This window comes from Tachypleus tridentatus, chromosome 13, assembly GCF_004210375.1.
Source record: "Tachypleus tridentatus isolate NWPU-2018 chromosome 13, ASM421037v1, whole genome shotgun sequence".
Lineage (NCBI taxonomy): Eukaryota > Metazoa > Arthropoda > Merostomata > Xiphosura > Limulidae > Tachypleus > Tachypleus tridentatus.
Window position 1 is genome coordinate 78824189 of NC_134837.1, and position 24526 is coordinate 78848714.

The 24526-nt window shown below is 34.4% G+C and overlaps 2 protein-coding genes across 8 annotated transcripts in view; one reads left to right on the top strand and one right to left on the bottom strand.

Annotated features, from left to right (window-relative positions):
- Positions 1–3196, bottom strand: part of LOC143236789 (uncharacterized) — an 89753-nt gene extending 86557 nt beyond the window's left edge. For 4 of the 5 annotated variants that reach the window (XM_076475348.1, XM_076475346.1, XM_076475344.1 and 1 more), the window contains exon 1: positions 3105–3196. The gene's annotated coding sequence lies outside the window, so the exon portion shown is untranslated. Of the gene's footprint in view, positions 1–2456; positions 2577–3104 lie in introns of those variants that run through there. The other variant, XM_076475345.1, reaches the window with a different exon arrangement.
- A 270-nt stretch (positions 3197–3466) lies between these two features.
- The window catches only part of LOC143241060 (uncharacterized), a 66701-nt gene continuing 45641 nt past the window's right edge, over positions 3467–24526 (top strand). For all 3 annotated transcript variants that reach the window (XM_076484532.1, XM_076484533.1, XM_076484534.1), the window contains exons 1-2: positions 3467–3632; positions 7321–7505. The gene's annotated coding sequence lies outside the window, so the exon portion shown is untranslated. The remainder of the gene's footprint in view (positions 3633–7320; positions 7506–24526) is intronic.

Sequence of the window (24526 nt, forward strand, 5' to 3'; positions counted from 1 at the left end):
ATTTTGATAATCCTGTGTTATTATGCACATACTGTAATACTATAAAATTAATTTGCCAAATTCTTATCAAATGATCCATGTCATTCTATAGTATCTCACCACATTCAATACAGCTAGAAATTGTCAGGTGTTTAATTTAATCAGCAAACTCTGATAATTATGCCCATATAAAAATCATTAATGCCAGTAGCAAAATGCCAGAGTATACCTCCCAAGCACCAAACTGCCAGCAACAAGGATCCAGTTACATGAGGCTTCATTAGCAACAAGCTTTTTCTTTCTCTCACTCAACTATCCTACAATACAACTTCACTGTTAGAGTTTTGTCCTTAAAAATAAAGGAATTCTTTAATATTATAACAAACATTTTTAAAAATAAATATCTGAACTAACACTAAGAGAAGATGAGCTCACGGTAAAGTGGATGTGTAACACTTAAAAACAGTCAGTGGTTTAGATATTAACACAAAATGAAGACCTTTTGCAAAGATGCATTGTTCATATGCTTCATTTCATCAATAACATTATTATTCAGCTCCAATTCTCCCTAGAGGTTTTATGTTTGCATTTACTACAATAATTTAATGAATATATCTTTTACTATAAATAATATTAATGCATGATTAAAGCAAGCTGGCCAAGTAATTAGAATAAAAATTAGCTAATCTGATATACTGCCTTATGTTCTTACATACAATGATTACAATGTAATGTTTCACCTAATAGGTACCCTTACTATTAGAAATGTTTACAATTATAATCCCAATAGTATTTCATAAGGTTCTGTCAAATTGGGAAATTCAGATTAGTCAAACTATAAACTAAACCAACAATGCAAAATAATTCTTGTAATAAAAATATACAACAATAAAAACAAATATTAGAACATTATAACTAATACTGTTGATGAAAATGTCACTAAAGAAAATGAACAACTTACAGATCATAACTTGTTCTTCCCTTCTTACACTCTTACAAATTTCCTGTCTCTTGAAAAACTTGATATTAGTATATAAAAACATATAACAATGTCTCATGGCCAAAGAGGGCACATAAAATAGCTCTGACAATGTAACTTTACAAGTAGTTTAACATTTGAGATAAATTATAATAGAAATCACTGTTTAACTATTGTGTTAGGTTGTAAAACAGCACAGACATTAGAGCAAGAAATTAATGTAGCACTGCCAATCAGTTTTAGGTAAAATATTTTTTTTATGACTATCGGTTTGGTTTATGAGAAATTTCTGATATCAATCTAATCCTGAAGTTGTATAGGAATTTTAGTTAGCACTACTTTAAATGTTTAACAAATAAAAAATCTACACAAACTAGTACAGTGGCAGTTGATATACTGATCATAAGTCAAAAGAGATGAGATTTGTTCCATTTCAAGAATCACCCTAGTAGCTTTTCTCTGAACACCTTTTCAGTGAGTCAATATCCATCATCAGATAAGACCAAAACTGCACACAGTTTTAGTGCTTTGTACAGATACTTGACTCTTAACTAGAATATAGTGTCATGAATGTTGCTGACTTTCTCTTGTAAAATATGAAAACACTTAAAATCTTAACTAATTCTCTTCAAAGACCTTGCTATCTATATCCAACATTCTACTTTCCTTTAACTTCATTAAACATTCTTGCTATTAGTTTTAATATTACCAGTTAACTTTTTTCACAAGTTCTTGTTGAACTAAATTCCTAGTGTTAATATACTTTTCTAAAGTTCAGCATATCTTCAAACCTACCTATCAATTTAAGCTTCTTAAATCTATAGCATTTATCCCAGATTTTATCTTACTCTAAGGAATAGAGTTACAAAACTGTAATGATATGATGTGCAATCTTTAATACACTAAATCACTTTATAAACATCTTCATTTTGAGATCTTTGTAATTTTAATATTTCTTGAGTTTAAAATATTACATTTTCCACACCTAAATATAAAAACAAATTACTCTGTTACTAGATTACCTGCATATTAAGTTTAAAAAAGAATCTAATATTTTTGCATCAACGCTTTCACTGGTTAAAAAAGTAATTACAAATTCTTCAGCATTTTGAAATAACAATACAAATGTATATTTGATGACTTAACAACCACTACATAAAAGTGTAAATGATTTTCAAATTCAATTGCTCACTTTCTTACTTAATAGGTAATAAACAATATATAACATGACAATAAAGATAATTTTAAACATTTCAATCCTCATTGTGCCAATGACAGTCCATTATAATAAAGTCCAATAGTATTTTTTTTAACATTTTAGCTTTATGTATATGTATTTGAAACTTAGAAGAAAAATGTGGAACTTAAATTTTTGTTCATTATATCATATATGTACTATATTGTTTAGGTCTGTTGCAATAGTAGTATTTAGACTTCCTATATGTCTGTAACATATACATCTTATAAAATACAAGTTACAAAAAATCTTTTTACTTACATATTTTTGCTGAAGACAGTGAAGTAACCTAAACACATAGTTACTGTGTAGTTTATCATTTATGCAATCCAGTGATTGATCAAAAGTAATCTATAGGTCCCTAAGGTAATTATGTAATGTTACAACTTTTGTTAGAAATTACAGTTGATTTTTAAGTGCTTACTCAAGGGAAATGGAATCAATAGCTTTAATATTGGTACTACTAGATAGTAGTAATACTACTAGTAGCAGAGGTAAATGATTATACAGAGCAAAACTGGAATCCACAGTCGTTAGTATTCTGCTTGAAAAATAATGCATAACTTTTGTCTCACGGATAAAGAATTTTTGTTGTTACTTCTTAGGCCTAACTTAGGATACAGGCTAGCCGATCAACCCTCAAGTCAGCGAGCTTGCGTTCCTAGACCCAAACAGTCCAAGACTAACATTAAACCTCACAAACACTAGTAGCACTGTAGCAGTTAGCAACGAAGCCACAATCCCAAACCCAGAAAGAAGTTAACTGAGGAAGGCATTGTCGGACCGCTTGTCCTTAGAGTTTATGGATTTTCTTTATTGAATCTCATCTAATAATTTATCCATCTCTTACTGAAAATGGTATTATGAGTAAAGTAAAACCATAATTTTTGCTAAATAAACAAAAAATACCTGTAAAAAGCCAAATATTATTCACGTTCCGAAGAATACATCCTTATTCGTCAAACAGCTTGACTTACTCCGCCACTTTAAGCGCATGCGCTAGCGACGTAAGAGGTCATGGGATAACGTAATATGTGATCTGACATTATTATAAAAATTAACTTTCTAAAACAAAATTCTACAAATAGAAAATGTGTATTAAACAATTTTACAAAAAGCACCAATTATTATTTTAATGTATTGCAGATAGTTTTATATATTTTCTTTATTAGTATATTGATTATCTTTCGCATTTCTTTTTCTGCTGTTCGCGTTTTCATTTCTAATGAAACTGTCGTCTGCTTCGAGACCAATGAAAATGCGCAGGGCATTGAAGACGAGCGGGAGAGTAATCTAACGCAATGAACTAACTTGGCGGGAATACTAGTAGGATAAATGGAGCTACTAGTAGTACGCATTGGCATTGTAACTTATATAAATTATAAGCGAACTGAGAATGGTTGTAGTTCTTTTGCAGTTAGTGTTATTAATTGTTAGGTAAGCTTACGTTACACGCAAAATGTATTTATAAAATATTTAAGCTATCGAAAACATATAAAGTATGGTAACTTAATTTGTGTCCCATATATAGTGTGTGTATATACATATAAATTTGCTTGAAAGTTAGACGTATATCACGTGACTTACATTTGGCGTGAGCGTTCGTTACAAGTCTTGCTAACTACTATTGTTTTTAGGCCCATACTGTAGAGTGTAGTATAGATATTGCTTTTATTTTCATAAGCAAAATTCGAATAAATAACATAGTAATGTTTTTAAGACCTGGGGTAATTAATTCTGTTACGACACTACTCAGTATCCGACTATCGGAACAGTTTAGTACTTTTATTTTTACAACTAGTACTAATAGTACGGTAGATTATGGTATACTGTATAGTACTAGTAAATTAGTGACGCGCATGAATGGATTAACGAGAAAAATCTGAAAATAATTTTTAAACACATCGAGTGGGATTGTATAGGGACTAGAGTCATTTAATGAGGAGCTGGTATTTTGTAAAGTGATTCATGATGTGTTTATGCAATTAACAGCCAGAGAAAGATATTTTATTTACCTGGGTGATGGAAACGTTGTTGACTTCGTGTGCTTAGATTTTCAAAAGGCTTTTGATAAGGTTCTACACAAAATATTATCTTAGAAGATCACATTTGTGAAGGTTAACAAAAGAAAAACAATTTGTACCATATAAGGATTGAATGAGAGAAAGTAAAAAGTTGTTATTAATGAAGTTTAGGAAACTGGACCTTTGTTACTAGTGTAATGTGTCAGTTTTTAGTGCTTGGACCTGTGCTTGTTTTTTATTCACAAATTACAGTAATGAACTTGATAAAGGTACAATTAATATAGTATGTAGATAATATTAAATTAGATTATATTGAGCTCTACTGTGAGTATTGAAGTTCTAAAGAAAGATTTGGGAAAGATACTGGGAGATGAGATGAAAGATTTATGAAACCAAAGAAAATAATAATTCGGCTTAAAAATAAAAGTTATGAAATTAAACAGGGCTTATAAAATATATAGTAAGTGCAAGATGATGTATGTGGGCTATTGTAATTTGGATTATACACTTAATATAGATGGGAACACACTTATTAGTATGATTAAAGTAAAGGATCTAAAATGGGCTGGATACCAGCCATCTTTAGAATAAACTTTCATAGGCTCTGTTTCAAAGAGCTATAGTAGTAGTTTTTGCTTCCTGTTGCTGGTTCATCTGCACCTGCTGAACTATCATTTCAAATCCTGCAGCTTTGTCTACCTTGCTGCAAGCAGTGTATGGGCATTTAATTTAAAAGTTACCCAATGCTCCACAGGCAAAACAAATGCTATGCCTGTCTTCTTTGATGATACAATGTTGGAGGCATCATGAACATCGAATTGGACATGTAAACTTTGGGAGAACTAGGATAGCCCTGACCAGTCATTGGGTGCCAATGTGGTTGCATCATACTACAGGACATGTGGTTGGTTAATTAACCTTTGGCTGGGTTTGAACTTGGCACAATCTAAATGTTTGGGTAGAGATGTTCTGTCAGAGGTGCAACCACTTGAGTTGTTGCTTCAGGTTTCTTCTTTTCCTGCAAACAGTTCATATTACTACTTCATACTACAAATAACAAAAACTGTCTTGCTAAGAGTTAGGAGGTCTCACACCTAGTTAGTGTCTCTTTGTCTCACTAGGTAGCCCATCTACAAATGTGTAAATAAGTATATCCATGTGATCTGCTTAAAACATTGCAGGATAGGCCTTACCTTGCATATAGTGAAGCTTGTGTGCATAGGTTGCCAAGCAAATTGTTGTAACCATCTTCGAAGCCTTGAACTTGGCCTGATGGATTTCTGAACTTTTCACAAGCTTAATCCTTTGGTGTAGTTCAGTAATGATTCTCATAATCCCAAAATTGTCTCACTTATGTACTTGATAGAGTATTGCGTTACATACAAATGCAAGATAAGGCATTGTGGAACCTGTTTAGGAGACCAAGCAGTTATATTTCTCAAATATCTCAAAAAACTCTCCAAATATTCCTTTGCTGCACCCTTAAGTGTCAGAGGTGAGATGTGTTTTGCTCATTACTACCTCATGGTTTATCATCTTTCCCATCTGGTACTTGCTGTTTAATCTGTCAGTAAAATATAGCCTGTTGGAGATGAGTATCTATAAGTGACACTTTCGTTCTCTTCTCAGTATTCTCAGGTAACCAGAGCTGGAGTGGGTTACCTGGCTGTCAAATGTCTGGAGGTTCTGTGTGTACCCTTACTCAGTCTGAGATTTGGCAGATGCCGTACCATTACTGAGACAACCATCAGTCCTTACTTTCCTTGCACTGAGATCAGTTTTCAAAGGAAGACTGCTGTGAACAGCCATTTTGAGTACGCCATATATATTGGTGGCTCTCACTTATAAGTTGTTAGCTGTAATAAGAAAGATGTTCTGGATTTTTGAAGCATCAGTATATGTTCTTTGTCCAAGAAAACATTTGTTCTAGACCTGAAAATTCCATCAAAGAACCATGTACTTTCAGTGACTGACTTTTCCTCATGGTCTAAGTTCTTAAAATTGTAGACGTGCCACTTCCATTACATTGATTTTTTTTTAAACAGAAGAATATGAGTAAATGGCTATACAAACATCAGTAGAAGGCAGAAAATGCTGCAATAATATATCATGGGGTTATGGCTTCAGAAGTTTATTCTTTTTATATATTTTGCTGAATAACAGGAGAGTCAACAGGATATGTATTACAAAGTAGTTTTGTCTTTTTTTCTCTGAAACTTACTGAATTTTAAATAAGCCCATATACAGTTTAAGACACAACAAACTACCTTTTTTTTAAGTATGACTCAAAAAAGATCACAGCTTTAACATTATAAGCCAGCTGTTTCTCATAACCCCTTTTTCATTTTCTATTTAGTTTTTAATCAGAACCCTAGTTTGATAGTAGGTATGTAAATATTCCATTTTTTTTATCCGTTTGAACTTCTTAAATATAAGGCATTTATTCTTTATGTCTTCAGTAAGTCAGTTATGTTTGATCAACTGTTATTCTTTCTTTAGGAGCATGACAATTTTGAATTAAAAGTAACTTATTTGTAAAACTTTCAAAGTAATCTACCCCTCATAATCTTTTAAAGTCATTATCTAACTAATGGTAAATCTTGTCTTGTGGCCTTATAATTGGCATTTTTAAAAAATAATAACTAAATTTACCTTTTTTTTCATCAACATTTAACCAAAACACCAAAACTAATCATGCAATGATTGTATTTCTCAGAATGTTCATTTTCTGTATCTTGCTATCAAATTAATCATTAGTGACTGATTAGCAACAAATTTAAATTTGCATTCCCTCTTTTTAACCATTTAGTATAGAATAACAGCCTGGATCATTTCAATAAATTATTCTACCTTACACCTTTACTGTAAAGTTCAGTTAAGTGTGTCTAAAAGTCTTGAGTAGTTATTGCATCAGTATCCTTATTGTTATTAATGTGATATGAGGGTGTATGATATTTTTCCTGCCTGCTTTAGTAATGTAGGAATTTTTAAAGGTTTCTGTTCATTTAGTTTATATGCAATTTTAACATGAATGCGTGGCATAATGGCACTGAGATTGCCTTGATCTAGTTGTTTAATTTTTTTTTTGTTCTTTGCATTAGGTAATGTCTATTCTGCATGAGGTATTGCAGTAACATATAGCATTTGGGTTGAAAGGATTAATAGCTGTGATGTCCGTTGCTGGTTGAATCAGCACTATCTGTATGTTAACAGAAGTTTATCCCAAGAGAATGAAAACTGTGGATTTAATTGAGATCTGGCAGATTTGACTTTCTTATGTGTGCAAGTATGTACACAGCATTTTGTTTTTCTTTGTTTCACAATAAAAATTGTGTTCATTTTATTAAACTTGTCCTATCATTATTTCACAAATGCACTAAGTAAAGTTAGTCATATTATCAAACACAAATTACTCTTATTTTGCAATTGAGTATACTGTTATTAGTGGGTCTAGCTATCTGTAGAGAAGTAAGTTAACTTGATTTATTGTATATCCTCTAATTGACATAAACTGTCTGACCAGTAACCAATACCTATTCAATCCCTTGACTACCATTTTTCACATTTACATTCCAAATTGATGAAATTCTATGAATATAAAAAGTTGAACCACCCCTTTTAAAAAGTCTTTCACTGTTAAATAATTTATATGTTGCAATTACAAATAATTCCTCTAAACAATATTCCACAAAACTAACTAATTCCCATCATATCACAACCTTCCAATTAAACTTGAGACCTGAAGTGATCCATTTTGCTCATGATACTCCTGATATAAGAATAATGGTAACTAAATATATATCTAAATATGACAGACTTTATGAAATTTATATACCTTTGAAACTACTTATGTCATTAGCTGTCTAATTAATTTGTTTTTTTAAGCTCCTTTGATGGTGTGCAAGTCAAACTAATAACTTAAAGAAATGAGTTTACTTCTTATATTGATTTTTAAATAAATTATATTTAAAGTTTGACCTTTTTAATGTCATCTAATTTTTTATTATAATAAGTTGATACACCATGTTACTAAAAAAAAACTAAAAAACTTCAGTTAAATGAGAAATTAAGAATAACTAAAAATGTAATGAAATTGAATCATTGCATTCCATAAGACTGATACACATATATTTAAAATGTTTTGTACATTCTATAAGACTGATACACATATATTTAAAATGTTTTGTATGTTCCATAAGACTGATATATATATATTTAAAATGTTTTGTACATTCTATAAGACTGATACACATATATTTAAAATGTTTTGTACATTCCATAAGACTGATACACATATACTTAAAATGTTTTGTATGTCAATCAACTATAAAGTTCATGTTGAAAGTCAGGAGTTTTAAAAATTACATAATTTCAATTTTAAAAATAAATTAAAAAGCAGTATCTGTTTTTTTTGCATTCTTTGTTTGAAACTGTCTCTCTTTCAGTGTAACTTTAGGGTAAAACATTGTAATTCATTTGTCAGGAGGTTGTATCTTATTATGGGTGTGAATGATGTTTTGGTGACTAATACAAATTAGACAATGATATTTTTAGCTTTTCTCAGTTTTCTTCTTAAGCTTTGTAGTATATCTTTATTTTACACAATTTTCTAATGAAGAAATAAGAATAACCTGCCGATTAAAAGGTATTAATATACCAGTTGTGGGAAGAGTATATAACTAACAGTCATTGTATTTATTTTGTTCTGTCCTACAGCATGAGTTGAAGCTGTAGCCTGTTAATTATGATAATCTTAGTTCTTAACTTTTGCAGGTCACTTACAAGAACATGTGAGTATCACTTACAGTAGTTTGAAAATTATTCAGTAACCAATAATATATCTTTTCACTCTTAGTTTGATTTATGTTTGATGGTTAACTGCAATCAGTTTTCTTCTAGGGGTGACCTGGCATGGCCAGGTGGATTAAGGCATTCGACTCATAATCTGAGGGTCACAGGTTTGAATCCCTGTCGCACCAAACATGCTCACCCTTTCAGCCATGGGGGGATTATATTGTTATGGTTAATCCCATTATTTGCTGGTAAAAGGGTAGCCCAAGAGTTGGCAGTGGGTGGTGATGACTAGCTGCCTTCCTTGTAGTCTTACACAACTAAATTAGGGACAGCTAGCTTAGATGGTCCTTGTGTAGCTTTGTGCAAAACTTAAAAAAAATCTTTTCTGGGTTTACCAATACAGAGCAGTTTTAATTAATGATATTGATATCATATTAGGTCTTAATTATTGCTATTTGTGAATTTCAGTGGCTTAAATTAGTTTTGATTACTAGCCTTTGTCTTTAAGTTAAAATTCATAATCAGCTAGGAGATGTGGTGGTAGAAAATAAAGTTTAATGATGACGAAACAAAACTGTGGCTCACAAGAAAGAATTATGTATATTTCATAATGTTGAAATCTATATGTATCATCAATAGAGAATAAAAATATAATAATATGCTACTCAAAATGCATATTTATACATTCAAGTAAAGAAAAATAACACAAGTGTGTTAGTGTTACAGACTGTTTTATTAAAAATAAAAGGCATGTGATGTATATATATTTTAACATCAGATTCACTAGTTGTCAAAATTGTGAGGTTACTTACAAATAAAAGTTTTATTGTTACTGAATTCTTTTTATGAAAAATTCAACATTTTTATTAAATGATGTAACTGCAGGCTTAGTAACAAGGGTAATCAGATGATTAGTGTGTTCATAATTTTGATTCACCATTAAATTTTCTAAGACTAACTAGTTTTCATTAGTACTATGTTATGTGGATGTTTGATTGTGTTGTAACTACTTGTTTATTTCAGTTATAGATCAGAAGTGATACATAGTGAACAGAAGGATAATACTCAGAAAGAAACAAATGGCAGTTGTTTTGAGGTGTATTAGTACCTAATACTCTATGTTTTATGATAAAAAAATAACTGTTATGGAAGTTTATAACTATAACAACATCATAATGCAGGGTTTGTTTATCATATCCTCTTTTTAACAGTTTTAATACTTTACACCCTGATCTCATATAAGAATGAAAATAACTATTTTTAGAATGGACATGTCTGTTTGGATGAACCCAGTTGTTCTATTTGTATCTGTGATGCTCGAAAGCAATTTACTATAAAGTGACAGTTATTTTTATGTTCATGATACATGTAGGTTGTAGCTGTTAATTGTGGGCTGATCTGTTGCAGTTGCTTGTGTGAAAATAATCATCATAATTTATTTTTCTTATGAGATGTCAGTAAGTTTCTATTTATTTAAAAATGGAAAGTTATTAATAATCTTCATTTTTGCAATCCCCATGAATCTATTTGATGGTTATGATCCATATTTCAAATGACACTATCTCAATGGGAAAAACTAATACACCTAAGAACAAAATACATTAAATTCTGAAAATATACATCTTCACATAGAAAACAATCTTTAACATGCATCTGCTTCAGAGATTTGCATGCCACTAGCCTTTATGCAACTCTCACCTAATTTCTTTTGTGACTTGTGCTACTGCATAACGATGTTATGCAGCCAAAGTTATCCACTAATTGGAGGGCAACACAACCTCCTAGTGCACTAACTTCCTCTGTTGCTTTTGCTATCCTGATCATTCTTCCTTGGCACTGAATGTATCAAATGTATTTTAATATCCTCAGTACACCTCATGTCAGAGCCATTTCACTAAGCACTGGATGACTTTATTCACAATTATCATTTCCTCCTCATTTCTACTATGGCTCATACTACTACTCCCTTTCCTTGCTCACTTGGATCATTTGTTGGATAGGGATACCCATCTTTCCTTTGTTCATCTTTCTTTTCATGAGACTTCCAACTTCCTTTCATCACTCTTTAGTTTTTGGGGGTATTCTGGATTCAGTTGAATCACAAGTGGATAATGCTCATCACCATTTCATGTTAACATTCTTGGTTTCCCAACACCCACACTCCATTCCTGACTCATATCCTGGTCCCTCTGTTTCCAGTATTTCCATTCCTTTTTCCCATCTTTCTCCTTTGGCTCATTGTTAATCTCGCTGCATTTGTTGGTGAAAACATAGCATATTCAAGCCTGGTTAGGGATTATCTGTTGAGGTGTGCACATCTTTGGGAACAACTTTACAGACAGATGGGTTACTATTATTTTCATTCACAGTCTCTTTCTTCAGTTCTCCTCAGCTCACACCCAGTTTACTTTTCTGTTCCTTTGAATTCCATCTATCTTCAACATCTGGTAGACATAGCATAAGATCTTTGGCACAAACAGGTTATAGAGGTGGTGTATGACAAGTCTCTTTGTAGTTCCCAAAAAAAGATCAGGGAGTAGTGGTCAATTGTCAACCTTTCCTCCCAGAATCACTTTATGATTGCCTTTCATGTTTGAATAGAAAATTTCTTTTCCCTCAGGTAGGCCTTTTCATTCCCTCATATTTCCAAAGTAGAGTCTTCCCAACATTTTCTTTGATTTGCTTATTGGGATTACATTTTCCAGTTCCATGCTCTTCTTTTAGAAATTATTTTGGCTTCCTACATTTTCAGTGGAGTAGTTGGAGTCTTTGTTCACCATCTGCACTGACTAGTTTGTAGTTTTACCATTATATGGATGATTGGTTTCTCCTGTTTCATTTGCAGGCAGAGTCCTACCTTCATTTTTCTGCAAGAGTCAACTCATTTGGGTTAGTTTGTCAAGATCTCCAAATCCTTTCTGTCCCCTATACATTGTTTTCTTCACTTAGGGATGTTTTTCAGCTTCTGCCCCAACCAGGCCTAACCTTCTTCCATCTACCTTCAGGCTCTGGAGCTTTAGGTCACGAGGATGTGATCCTTTGACACTTATTCTGCAAAGAGGTTCTATTACTTTTGGAAACCATGGTTTTATTGGATCTGCTTATTCCTTTGGATTCTGTTCATATGTGCCTCCTCCGGTTATCCTTGCGTGATAGGTGGAACCCTTCAAAGGAATATTTGGGCTCACTGGTTTTCCTGGCCTTTTTTCTTCTTGTAGACCTTTTGTGGTGGCTAGACTACTCATACCACTGTTGGCATACCTCTACCTCTATCCAAACCTGACTTACACCTTTTCACTCATGAAAGAGAGCATATTTGAATGATTTCCTTACATCAAGCACTCGGATCCAGGATAAACCTTCCCTCAACATCAAAGTACTCTTTAACTTTTGGCAGTAACAGAAGATGTTCCCATTTCCTGCCCCTCCTGATGGATCATTTAGGTATGATTAACACTGACAATGCATTGTTTGTTTTGTTCATCAATTCTCAGAGGAGTACCAGGTTTAAGACCATTTGTTTTCAAACCCTTGACCTTCTTTGTTGGGCCCATTCTTGATGCATTTGTCTATCATGTTCCAAGTTCTATCAGATGGACTGCATCTTACCCATAGAATGGTCTCTTAATCTGCAGGGTTTCTGCTGGGTGCCTTCTCTCATGGATTCATCTCGCCAATGCCTTTGCCACACTTCTCAGTTCCAAGTTTCATCTCTCTTTTTGTCTCTCATACTTCAGCCCTGGCTGTTAATGCTTTTAGCCAAGACTGTTTGCATTTTTTTCTTCTATGCTTCCTCACTTCTCTGTCTGTTACCTTGGGCTTGACCTCAGTTTGTGACAGTCCTTGTTTAGTCCTCTTAGTAGCACCTTTGTGGTTGGCTCAAATCTAGTTCCAACTTCATCACCGTCTGTCCACCTGTTCTCCTCTTCCCCTACCATCCATACCCTTTCTCTTACTTCAGCCTCATATGATTCTTTTTATCAAGGTATTTGTATTTGTTTGGTCCATTGCTTGTAGAGCCAGGATTTTCTGGAAGTTAATCTTTTTTCTTTCTCATTGTTTTCCATCCACCTCATCCATTTACCATCATAAGAGGCATGTTATTTGCCATTTACCCATCCATTCCTACATTCTTCCTTATCATTCTGTTGTTTGCCATTTCTCTTCCCTCCTTACCTGGCTGTTTGACAAACCTAATTCCCACTTCCTTTCTGCCTTTCTAGACTTATCTGCTCTCTTGCTTTGTCCTCGTGTGTCTGTTTCTCAAGGAATCTCATCCCTTTAACTTCATGTTTGGGATTTGTCTCATCTATCACCCACAGAGCCAGACTTTCCCAGAGGGTAATCTTTCTTCATTCCATTCTTGTCCATCTACCACCATAAGTGGCATGTTTTTTGGCATTGGTCCATCCACTGCCACCATCCTCCTGATCACTTTACTGTTTGCCATCTCTCTTCCTTTGTTATCTAGATGTATGACACAGGATTTCTGGTTGTTTCCACCATTACTGATTATTTTGCTGCCTTGTTTACCACTTTTTGCCTTTTGTGCTTTCATAAGGTGTTTTCCTCGCAGATTCTCACTACCTTGTTCCAGTCTGTTTTTCTTCATTGACTTTCCTGCTCAATTTCCATGCCAGATTGGGACCACAGTGTTTTATCCAGACACTTTGTAAGTCATTGATCACCTGTTCCTTATACCACCTTTATCATTTATATATTTTGCTTTATTGTGACTGGCCTTTTATCACTAAGACTTCTGCAGTCTGGAAAGAAGACTGTTCCTTTTCTCTTATCTCCCTTCCTTCGATTTTCTACATTTATGATTGCTCTGATCTGGACTTCCTGTTGTGTCTAGCTTGTCTTGCTTACACTACACCATTTTGTAGCTCTTTTCTTTGTTTTTCTTCTTTAACACTTTTTGTTTTTCCTCTGGGACTTATTCTATCCTTATAGACTGGGTTTGTCAGCTGCTTTGATTGGTCTACTCCACCATAGGGTTTGACATTCAGTAACTGTTCCATATTATTCACATCAGATCCACCACCTCATCTATTCTCTTACTTCTCAGTTTTGCTTGATGAGATCTTTCATCACTTACTGTCTGACCATCGCATCCCTGGAGGGTTACCACTTACCTCTGTTTGCTATCTTCCAGTCTACCCACTGTCCTTAGCCAGGTGAGTACATTCTCCCCCATTTCAATTTTTAACAGAACTGCTTTATGACTCCTGCCAGGTACCTTTTGGGGCTTCTCAGGGTTCACTTATTTCTCACATTCTGCATTGAGCCAGGATAATGAAAGGCTCTCATACCATCTGTCTTGGCTCCATTTATGCCCACTGTTGAGATGGTGTGTTCTGCAAGACTGCTGGAGATACCCTTGTAGTATATTCTGATTTCTGTCTACCATCTTATACAAAATATACCTATTCATGGATTATTATGAAAAAAGCTAGCATCAAAGGTGTTCTTCCTGCTTCCTTACCTTGAACTCACTGACTTTTCAAAATAGGTTTACATGGTAACCTATTGCATTGTCCCCAGTAAGAAACCTTTTCAGAAAAGACTGATAGTAGTGTGGATATTTTTCTTAAGAGTCACCCCACAAGAAATTCTTTCAACCCTTTTTAAATTGAGCAAGGGAGACCTTTACCACTTATCAGTTTCTAGCCACTACAGTGGTGAACTATGGAAAACCCTCACTGATGAAGTCTGACTAGCCTGGGGCTAAGTAAATGGTACCAATCAGTTGGAAGTGTGGCTGTGGTAACATTGTTAGTGTAGTACAGGTCATCCCTCATATATGTATACTCGTAACTTGTCAGTGTCCCCATCCTACTGCTAACTGGATGTTGGTTCCCAGGTGCTCTAGTGTTTGATTGGTGTCAGACCTGTGTATACAAGCCTTCACATGTGGTTGGTAGGGTTCCTCCTCCTAATGTAGACCAAATGAAAAATTCCTGATGCCATCTGGTTTTGGGCTAGAAATGACCCACCATGTTTGCATTGCCCATTTCTACTGTTGAATAGAGTATGTCCCTATGGAGCTCTTGTCATCAAAAGTCACATTATATGGGTTTCTTTCAAGTGCTTTTTGAGGGGAGCTCAGCTAGGTAACTTTAGCACTGGTCCCTCCACCATATCATCATCGTATTCTAGTTTCCTGTGTGAAGAGGTGTGTATCTATCAGAAATATATTTTCAGGTAAGGAAAATGTCAACATTGGCCATCAAAGTATATGAACACATATGTACCTCAAAACTCAAGCTCAAGGTTGAAGAACAAAAACAGTTGTGAAACAAAAGGTGGTACATTTCAATTTACACAATTTTATATTTATGCTTTACAGTAAAAGTTTCTTTTTAAGATGGTTGTAGTACCCAACCCTCTAAAACAATGTTATAAATCACTGAACATATTTTTAATTTATAGTTTGATTAGAAATGAAACCACAAAACATATAACCATAAATCTAAGAGTGGCTGTTAATACATAGTCTTATTGTATGAAAAATCCAATAAGCCAAAGTAATTGATGAAATAATTTATTTATTTTATATAATATTATATGATGTTATTGGAAGTAGATAGTAGTGTGTGTTGATGTGGTATTCAGACACAGTGATGTCCAATAGAGAAGTATAAATTTTTTTCAGTACAACTGGCTCCACAAATTTTTTATAGAGAATAATTTTTAAAATTGACATCAAAAAGTGAGCAAAGAAATAAAATACTTATTTCAGTATGAGTATTCAATGAGCTTACTACTTCTTAATTCATTGTCGAGTACAATTGGAAGTTGGGGCAGGAGAAAGTATGATATTTCTTGCTTTTGCACAGGATAGGAACAAGGTAAAGCATAGTGATAATACCACACTCTTAGGTCAGACCAAAGTTCTAATGGAGTGTTCTACATTCATTAAATTATCTTTGTTAAAAATCATTTCTATTTGAAGAAAGATAAACTGCTTAATCCATTAAAGTAAGCATGACCTCACTCCAGATATGTTAGACGCAAAATCGGGGCTGAGCAGCTGAAAGACTTATGGAACAATTGTGGTTTGTGACTTATTTAAGTTAGGTGTTTACAAGTATGCTGCTAACTGTACATAAAACATCTGTATAAAAATTTTAGAAACTACAAGAATGTACTCGAATAAAGATATATTCTCCACTAATTATAGAAGGTTATAATTAACACTTCTTTCAACTGTTAAATTGATGAATAAGCAATTTTTTCATTAGGAGAATGTGACTAGTGGAATTTTTTATGTTTATATCTATAATTGTGATAAGTATCTTGGCAGTAACATTTATAAATTTATTAATTACTAAGTATTCGTGAAAGCCTAAATCTTTTTGAGTATTCAAAATCTATTAAGTTAAATTGAAGCATTGAAAAGTGTGAAGTGCTTCATGCAGTTCTTGTGATAGAGATAAAATTAATTAAAAATTTTATGGTAGGAGAAAGTAGTCTTATTATATGGTATTAAATTTTCAATCCTATTTTAGATATTTGAAGTTTTAAGTATATGGGATATCTCTATTACTTGTATTGATAAAAGTGAGTTAGGTGTGATTATTGATAAATATCTGAAACCTCATTCTAAGGTTTATAAAAGTGGTTAGATTGTTTTAATAAGATTACATAATGATGTAGAAAATATGAAAAGAGTGCAAATATGGGATGGCAAACTAATACCTTAAGTTCTATTATAAGATATTCATACCAGTGCATTTAGTTGTGGCAGGATGAAGATCACTTTTTATGGATGATGGTTTGGTATTTTTAGATAGCACTGATTTTCTCTAAAAATGATATGTCCACTGAATATTTGAAAGGTATTTACTGTAAAATAATTTTATATTTTCTGAATTACTGCATCTGTTAGTAATGTAGAGACTGAATGAAAATATGCAGTCATAAAAAAAGTATTTAAACACAATAAAAAATGCACTTGCAACAGTGGACAGTTGTCTGTACCAGAGAATTAAGTTCAGTTTTGTTCTAACATATTCAGAGGTGTTTTGTAAGCAAGACTAACTCTAATGAAATCCTGTTACAGACTGAATAAATCTACTAATTATACTTGTTAACATCACCTTACCTGTGTGACTGGTTACTTGCAATGAAACAAAAGAGAGGTCATGACTTTAATCACTTGGTGTGCTTTGTACCACATTTCATCTGTACCCTGTTTATTTCAGGCTTGTCTTCAAGTGGACATTAATGTTAACTTTAAGTCCAATAAACTTTAAAAGTATGTGTTAGTCAAAGGGCTGTGTAACATTTTCTTGTCCTTATAAAACACAGACAGCATAATCCTTTAATAAGGAAACTTAGTAGTTACATTCAAATAACCATTAATAATGATTGGCTAAAGCAATTTAAAGCTGAATATAGGGAATTTTACATATTGAAAAATAACACCTTTAGCACAGATCAGTTCACAGTGGTAATTATTTTATCATAATACCCTTCAACATAGATAATTTAGGAGCTTAGATATGCAGAAAGCTTTAGCTAAAATACGTCTACTAATGTGTTTCACTACAATAAGAATTATTAACCCTTTAACATAAAGACAAAAAGCAATAGTTATGTCATAAAAAGCAAAGTTTGACATCACTACATCCCTTAATAAAATAGGTCTTTCGAAATGAAATATAATAAATCATAAAACGATAATTTAAAAAGACAAAATAAATCCTTTAATAATGAAATATGACAACAATTTATCCAAATTGGCTATCTTATCCCAGACATGAATAAGAAGTTACTGTCATTGCATTGGGTCCAGTTTTTGCATAATTCTCAGTCAGTGATGTCAGATTTGTTGCAAGAAGTGTATTTTACTTGGTAATAATACTATGGATGCAACCATGCTGTTACTACTGGCCTTAGTCACTTTCACTTCCTTAGAGTTCCAGTGATTGTTTTTGTGGAAATTTCAATAACTGATTATTCATAACAAAAAAAACTATCAGAACTTTATCCCTCCTTAGACAGATAATTGTCTGAGTCAGTGTTGCTTGTGTTTTGAATAGAAAATACTCATGAAAGTTCCATAACTACATTACATGGTACTGATACATTCATCTTCATTTGCAGGAAGCAATGGAAAAACTTGTTAAAATGGAGGTATGGTTACTTCCTCTCTTTCATGCAGTCCCTACTTTCCAGGTCCAATCAGGTCAGCAATGGGTAACTTTATAATATATTGATGCCAAAACCAAGAACATTGATTACTATCTTAAGTTTGTGAGCAGTGCTACCTATACACAGAAAGAGACTTATGTCTATTAATTTTGTCATTTACCATAATGAAGTTGGTATCCATTGACAAAAGTAATGATTTTATTTGAAAGAACAGATCTATTGCAAGATATGTCAGTGTTCTGGTTACTTGTGTGTCTCCAGAAGTTTACTTGCCATCCTGGTACGTTTTTGGGTATGTATCAAGCTCCACCCAGCTCTGAGAGAGTTGGGCTGCCCATTAAAAACTCTTGACATGTACGCACTAAAATCCACTCAGTTTTTAGAGAAATAGGCTACCCACCAACTATTCATTGCAAGACATTCTTTGTACTCTCTGAAATCATTAGCTGAGTTTAACTTGAACTCATTAGTTTCCCAGAGGCTTAACAACGGTTACTACCTTTTGTTGACCTTTTTGAACCTCGTGAGCTGTCAGTAAAAACAGAAAGTCTTGTCTACCTTGGTACTCAGTAAAGTACTGGGATTTCATCTAAAAGTGATCCAACATTTCACAGATGGGGACATTGTCAACACAGGCTGTGGCTCGAAAACAATTGAAGGACTGAGATAGCTTTTTTCATTCATTAGATGCCAGTGTAGTTGCACTGTAGTTACTGGTTATTTGGTTAACTCTTATATGGGCTCAAGTTTGGCAGGATGTGGATGCTTGGGTAGAATGGTCTGATGAGGTACAGTTATAGTAAGTTAATTTAAAATATTTTAAAAGACTTAACTTCTTTGTAAATCTTGAAATATGTAAATCTCACATGTAAGACATACTAAAAATATGTATAATAGGTACATCATGTTGCAGTTAATTAAAATTCATATAAAGACTAAAAAATTTCTTATGCTTTTCCAAATAATGTTATATTTAGCACACAAAAAAGCTTGAAGTAAATAATTTGTTGGCAGAATATTTGCTTTAAGCCACACTCATACATAACCAAAAGACATGACACTGATAAACACTGTATATTTGGTATTTAAAGCAGCTTAAAATTACCTACTCATCATGTAATAATCCTTTCAAATAAATACAACTTTTAAGAATGTTAAACTATAGAATTAAAGGTGTGTATTAATTTAACTGAAATAATAACATAGAGGTGGATTTAATATGTTAAATCTTAAGGTTATGCCCCACAGTGTGGATTCCTGTACGTGGTGATGGGACCTCCCAGGGAGGGTTTTGTTCTTTCAGTTTACCTCCTCTGGGATCTAAACGTCTACCCACATGTTTGCTGTGTGTGGTGACCCGTGAAGGGGAGGAGAGGATCCTGGTGGTTGAGGGGTCCAACTCTAACACACCGCTTTTGCCTTGAATTTCTCAGGTCAGTCAGCTGGTCCACTTGGGCTAGGGGGAAAGAAATAACAGTGTTGGATGTTTTCAACAGGTGTTATGGACATAGTATCTGATGCTGATGTTTGGGTATAGTGCTCACGAAACCCTGGCATTGCTGCAGTGTCCTTGTTTGACATTCTAGTGTATCCCTTTGTGGGGCTTCATGGTGGGTGGGATCAGTGGGCACAGAAATATTCTTTTTTTTGTTATGGATCCCTCAAATGAAAATCAAAATAAAATAGTGAAAAAATGGTCCCTAGGTAAACGACCATGTTTGAAGATTCTGAGCAGCAATCTTAAACATCTGTAACACTTGTTATAACTCATTTTCTCATACTACTTTCTCTTTCAGACAAGCCTTAAGGGCAATTGTCTTCTTTTTCATTAAAAAGGGACTAGAGGGACTTGCTGGCTCTCCAAAGTCAGTAAAGAAGCTTCGATCTTGTGACATATTGGTGGAAACATTCACATCTCAACAAAGTGAACTCCTTTTGCATTCAAAGGCAATTGGGGATATACCTGTTGAGATTACACCTCATGCTACTTTGAATTCATCATCAGGAGTTATTGTTGAGAGGGAATTGAAGAACATTCCCAAGTCGGAGATTCTCGTTGGTTTCTCCGTTGGAGGAGTTTCTGCAGTGAGGCGTATTTCCACTCGCAAAAATGGAATTATGATGCTGACCAATATCCTTGTTCTGAGATTTACATCACCACGTCCACCTGCCACCATCAAGGCAGGTTATTTTAATTGCAGGGTACAGCTATACATTCCAAACCCTCTCAGATGTTTCTAGTGTCAGAGGTTCAGTCATTTAAAGACATCATGTTGTGGTTCCCTGATGTGTGCTTGTTGTGGTGGCAAGGACTATAATGCCTATGAGTGTGAAACGGACCTTCATTGGGTCAATTGGAATGGCTCTCACCTATCCTGTTTTCATTCTTGCCCTAAATCGTTGGAAGAAAAAGAGGTGCAGCATTTGAAAATGATTCATAACATTATCCTGAGGCTCGATAGTTGCAGTCCACCACATATGCTGCTCACTTTGTTCCACAACTACAGTAGAAGTGCAGAGAGATTTCTGTGTCACCAAAAGAATTTTCTCAAAACAACTGAAAAGTCTTTTGACTTCCATGTATTAAAAAGTGGATGAATCAACTTCAACACTATAATTTGTTCACGTCCTCAGTCACTGGAATCTCCTTCCAACAGCAAAGACCTGCCCAATCGACCCAGGACAGGATTCATGGAGGTTGATAGACGTTCCTCGAATAAAGATGGTAAGGAAAAAGGATGTGGTCGTAAACAGAAGGGTCCTCCACCCAATTTGCTTACATGTAAATAAAAATGGCCACCTTGATACAATGGAACTGTCAAGATTTACGTTCTAATCTGGATGACATCAAAACACTGATTGCTTCCTACCATACTATATGTCTTTCCTTACAGAAAATATTTCTGAAACCAGCTGATACAGTCACCTTTCAGGGGTTTTCTTTGTACAGAAATGACAGGCTGTGTGATGGACGAGTGCATGGAGGTCATAGCCGTCTGTGATTCCTTGGATCATACCATCACTGTTTTTTCTCTATACCTGTTGCCTGGAGAGACATTGATGCTTTCATTGAACAGATGCTGTCTCCCTTTTTAATCCTGGGGGACTTTAATGAACATCACCTTCTCTGGGGAAGAGCTGATATTGATAGGAGGGGTCGCTATGTAGAGGGTATGCTCTCTGATCACAACCTTTTTCTTTTCAGAACTGGTTTTTTCACATATTTTACTTGCACCTAGTACGTCCTTTACTGCTGTTGATCTCTCAGTTTGCTCCTCTTCATTATTCTCCCATTTTTCATGGAGGGTTGACAATAATCCATGAGGCAGTGATAATTTTCCTATAATTTTAAGAGAGACTGGCCGTGGTCAGTGTCACCTGACCCGCGTGCCCTGGTGGAAGCTCAATCATGCAAACTGGCCCTCTTTCACTGCTCTCACAGAACTTGATCTTGCCATCATCTGTAAGCTATCAACAGACGGCTGTGTGGCAGAAGTAACTGACTGCATTATACAAGCAGCTACTCAATGTATTTCTAAAATCTTGATACGTTTTCCACTATATCCTCATCCTTGGTGGAATCCTGTCTGCCAGATAGCATGGAAGGCTCAAAAACAGGCCTGGGATACTTTTTGTAGATATCCCATACTCTCAAACTGCATCGCTTTCCAGCAGGCCTCTGCACCTGCTCGGTGGGTAAGACGTCAAAGCCAGAAGGAATCTTGGATTAAGTTCACAACCAGCATATCTTCTACCACTAGTTCCAAAGTCATATGGGACAAGATTCGATAGGTCAGTGGGCAGTATGATTCTGTCCCACTCTCGATCTTGCTCTCTGATGGCCAGGAAGTAGCTGATACCTGCAGCATCGCCAATACTCTAGGTGAAAGCTTTATCCAGGTATCTAGCACTTCTGCTTGTCCTCCACTTTCTTAGCCATCAAGACTTGTGCAGAGAGATTACCTCTCTCCTTTCAAGCTGATTGTCTCTCTGACTATAATCGTCCCTTTACACTGGTGGAACTCAAACTGGTCCTTCATCAGTCTGGCAGTACATCAGTTGGACCTGATGATGTACACTATGAAATGCTGCACCATGTATCTCCTGCTTCTCTTGCTATTCTTCTGACTGTTTTTAACTGGATCTGGCAGGAGAATGTTTTTCCTGATGCTTGGCACCAGGCTATTTTCCTGCCTTTCTCCAAGCCTGGGAAGGATCCCAAGATTCCTTCAAACTACCATCCAATTGCTTTGACGAGCTGTCTCTGTAAGACCTTAGAGAAGATAGTTAATGCTCGTCTTGTTTGATTCCTTGAAACAAACAAACTTCTCTCGCCCACTAAGTGTGGGTTCCACCATGGACCACCTGATTTGACTTGAAAGGTCAATCAGAGAAGCCTTTCTCAAACGACAACTTCTTGTATCAATATTCTTTGACATTGAGAAAGCTTATGATACAACATGGAGGTATGGCATTTTGTGAGACCTCCATATGTATGAGTTACGTGGCCATTTGCCCATTTTTTATTAAAAATTTTTAATGGATAGTAGATTCCAAGTTCGTGTGGGTTTGAGACTTTCCCGTTTTTTTCTACAGGAACTTGGAGTCCCTCAGGGCTGTATTTTGAATGTCACAGTTTTCAGTATAAAAATTAATGCCCTCACTGAACAACTCTCTCTCACTGTTGCAAATGGGCTCCATTTCAACGACTTTCACATCTCATGTCAGTCTTCAAACATGAGGTGTATTGAGTGGTAGTTACAGACTGCCCTCATTTGTTTACTGAAGTGGACCACAGGAAATGGCTTTAACCTCTCTCTCTCTCTCTAAAACTGTTTGCATGTACTTTTGCTGCCAATGGGGTATTTGACTTGGAGTGAGCAATGTGAAAAAAAGCTTTTCCAAATAAAACCCTCTATTGGACTTTGGTTGTCTTGCTTCTGTAAGGATTGGAAAGAGGAAGTTGTTCTAACTAGACTAAGCATTGGTCACACTCTTTTTAACTCATCATTTTCTTTTATATGAAACTGAGGCACCATTGTGTAGTCTGTGTAACACTCGAGTCACAATAAGCCACATTTTACTTTCTTGTCATCGTTATGACTCTCAACAATGGCACCATTTTAAACATGTTCTGTCCCAAGGTTTGTCCTTATTGTTAGTGTTATTGGTGATGGTAATGTTTTTAGTTCTTAAAGGCCATTAATCTTTTTAATGCCATTTAAGTTTTTTAATTTATACATTATACCTTTTTTAATGTAATTCCCTTTTAAGAATCAAAGTCCATCTAGTTCAATTTGAAATTAGAAAATAGTTGTAACGTTAAATAACTTGAAACCAGGACTAGAAGGGCCACTTTCAGATGACTAATGCTGCTGTTTGAACTTAGTCATCCTGGTGAGTTATTATTAAAATTTTGCTGCAAGTCTTTTAAAACTTTTATTACTCTACTTTTTGAAAATGGCCATAACATCAAATAACTCGGAACCAGGACTGGAAAGGCCAACTTCAGGTGACTGACGGTGGTTTTTGTACTTACCTGTTAGTTTTCCTGGCAAGTTATGATAATTACAATTATGCAACAGAAAGTCCTTTACAACTTGTATTACTGCAGTTTTTCTCTTAACATTGTAGACTAGATGTAAACATTGGTTTTATGCTATTTATGTTTTTCTTTTAAACTTTGTTTTGTTTTACCTTAATTTCATTTATGAATTTTACTAAATTTACTTTAATCTTAACTTTTTACTGGATGTTTGGTGCAGATAGCCTGGCTGCTTTGTGCCATAAAACAGTAAATCAACCAACCAACCAACTTAAGTTTATGAGATTGAATATTTAAGTCTTTTCAGTCATTTAATTTTTGTTTTACCTTAATTTCATTTATGAATTTTACTAAATTTACTTTAATCTTAACTTTTTACTGGATGTTTGGTGCAGATAGCCTGGCTGCTTTGTGCCATAAAACAGTAAATCAACCAACCAACCAACCAACTTAAGTTTATGAGATTGAATATTTAAGTCTTTTCAGTCATTTAATTACAATATAATACATTACTTGCTTACACATAAATAGATATTTTCATTTAGTTCTGCCCTTTATACATTTTTTTTTTTTGCATGCCATAAGTCTTGAGCTCCCACATACCTTACACTTAACTGGTTCAAATGTATCTTGCATGTAAATCATTGTGTAAAAACCCTTAACCAATAAAAATGTGATACTCTCCTTCTGATGCATGTGACTCACTATATTCAATTCTGCTGAATTATTGTTTTTTGTTTGGCTGTACCTTTGTCATGTTTTTGTAGTGCTCTTCAATTATGTTTTTTAGGTTCAGCATTGTTTTT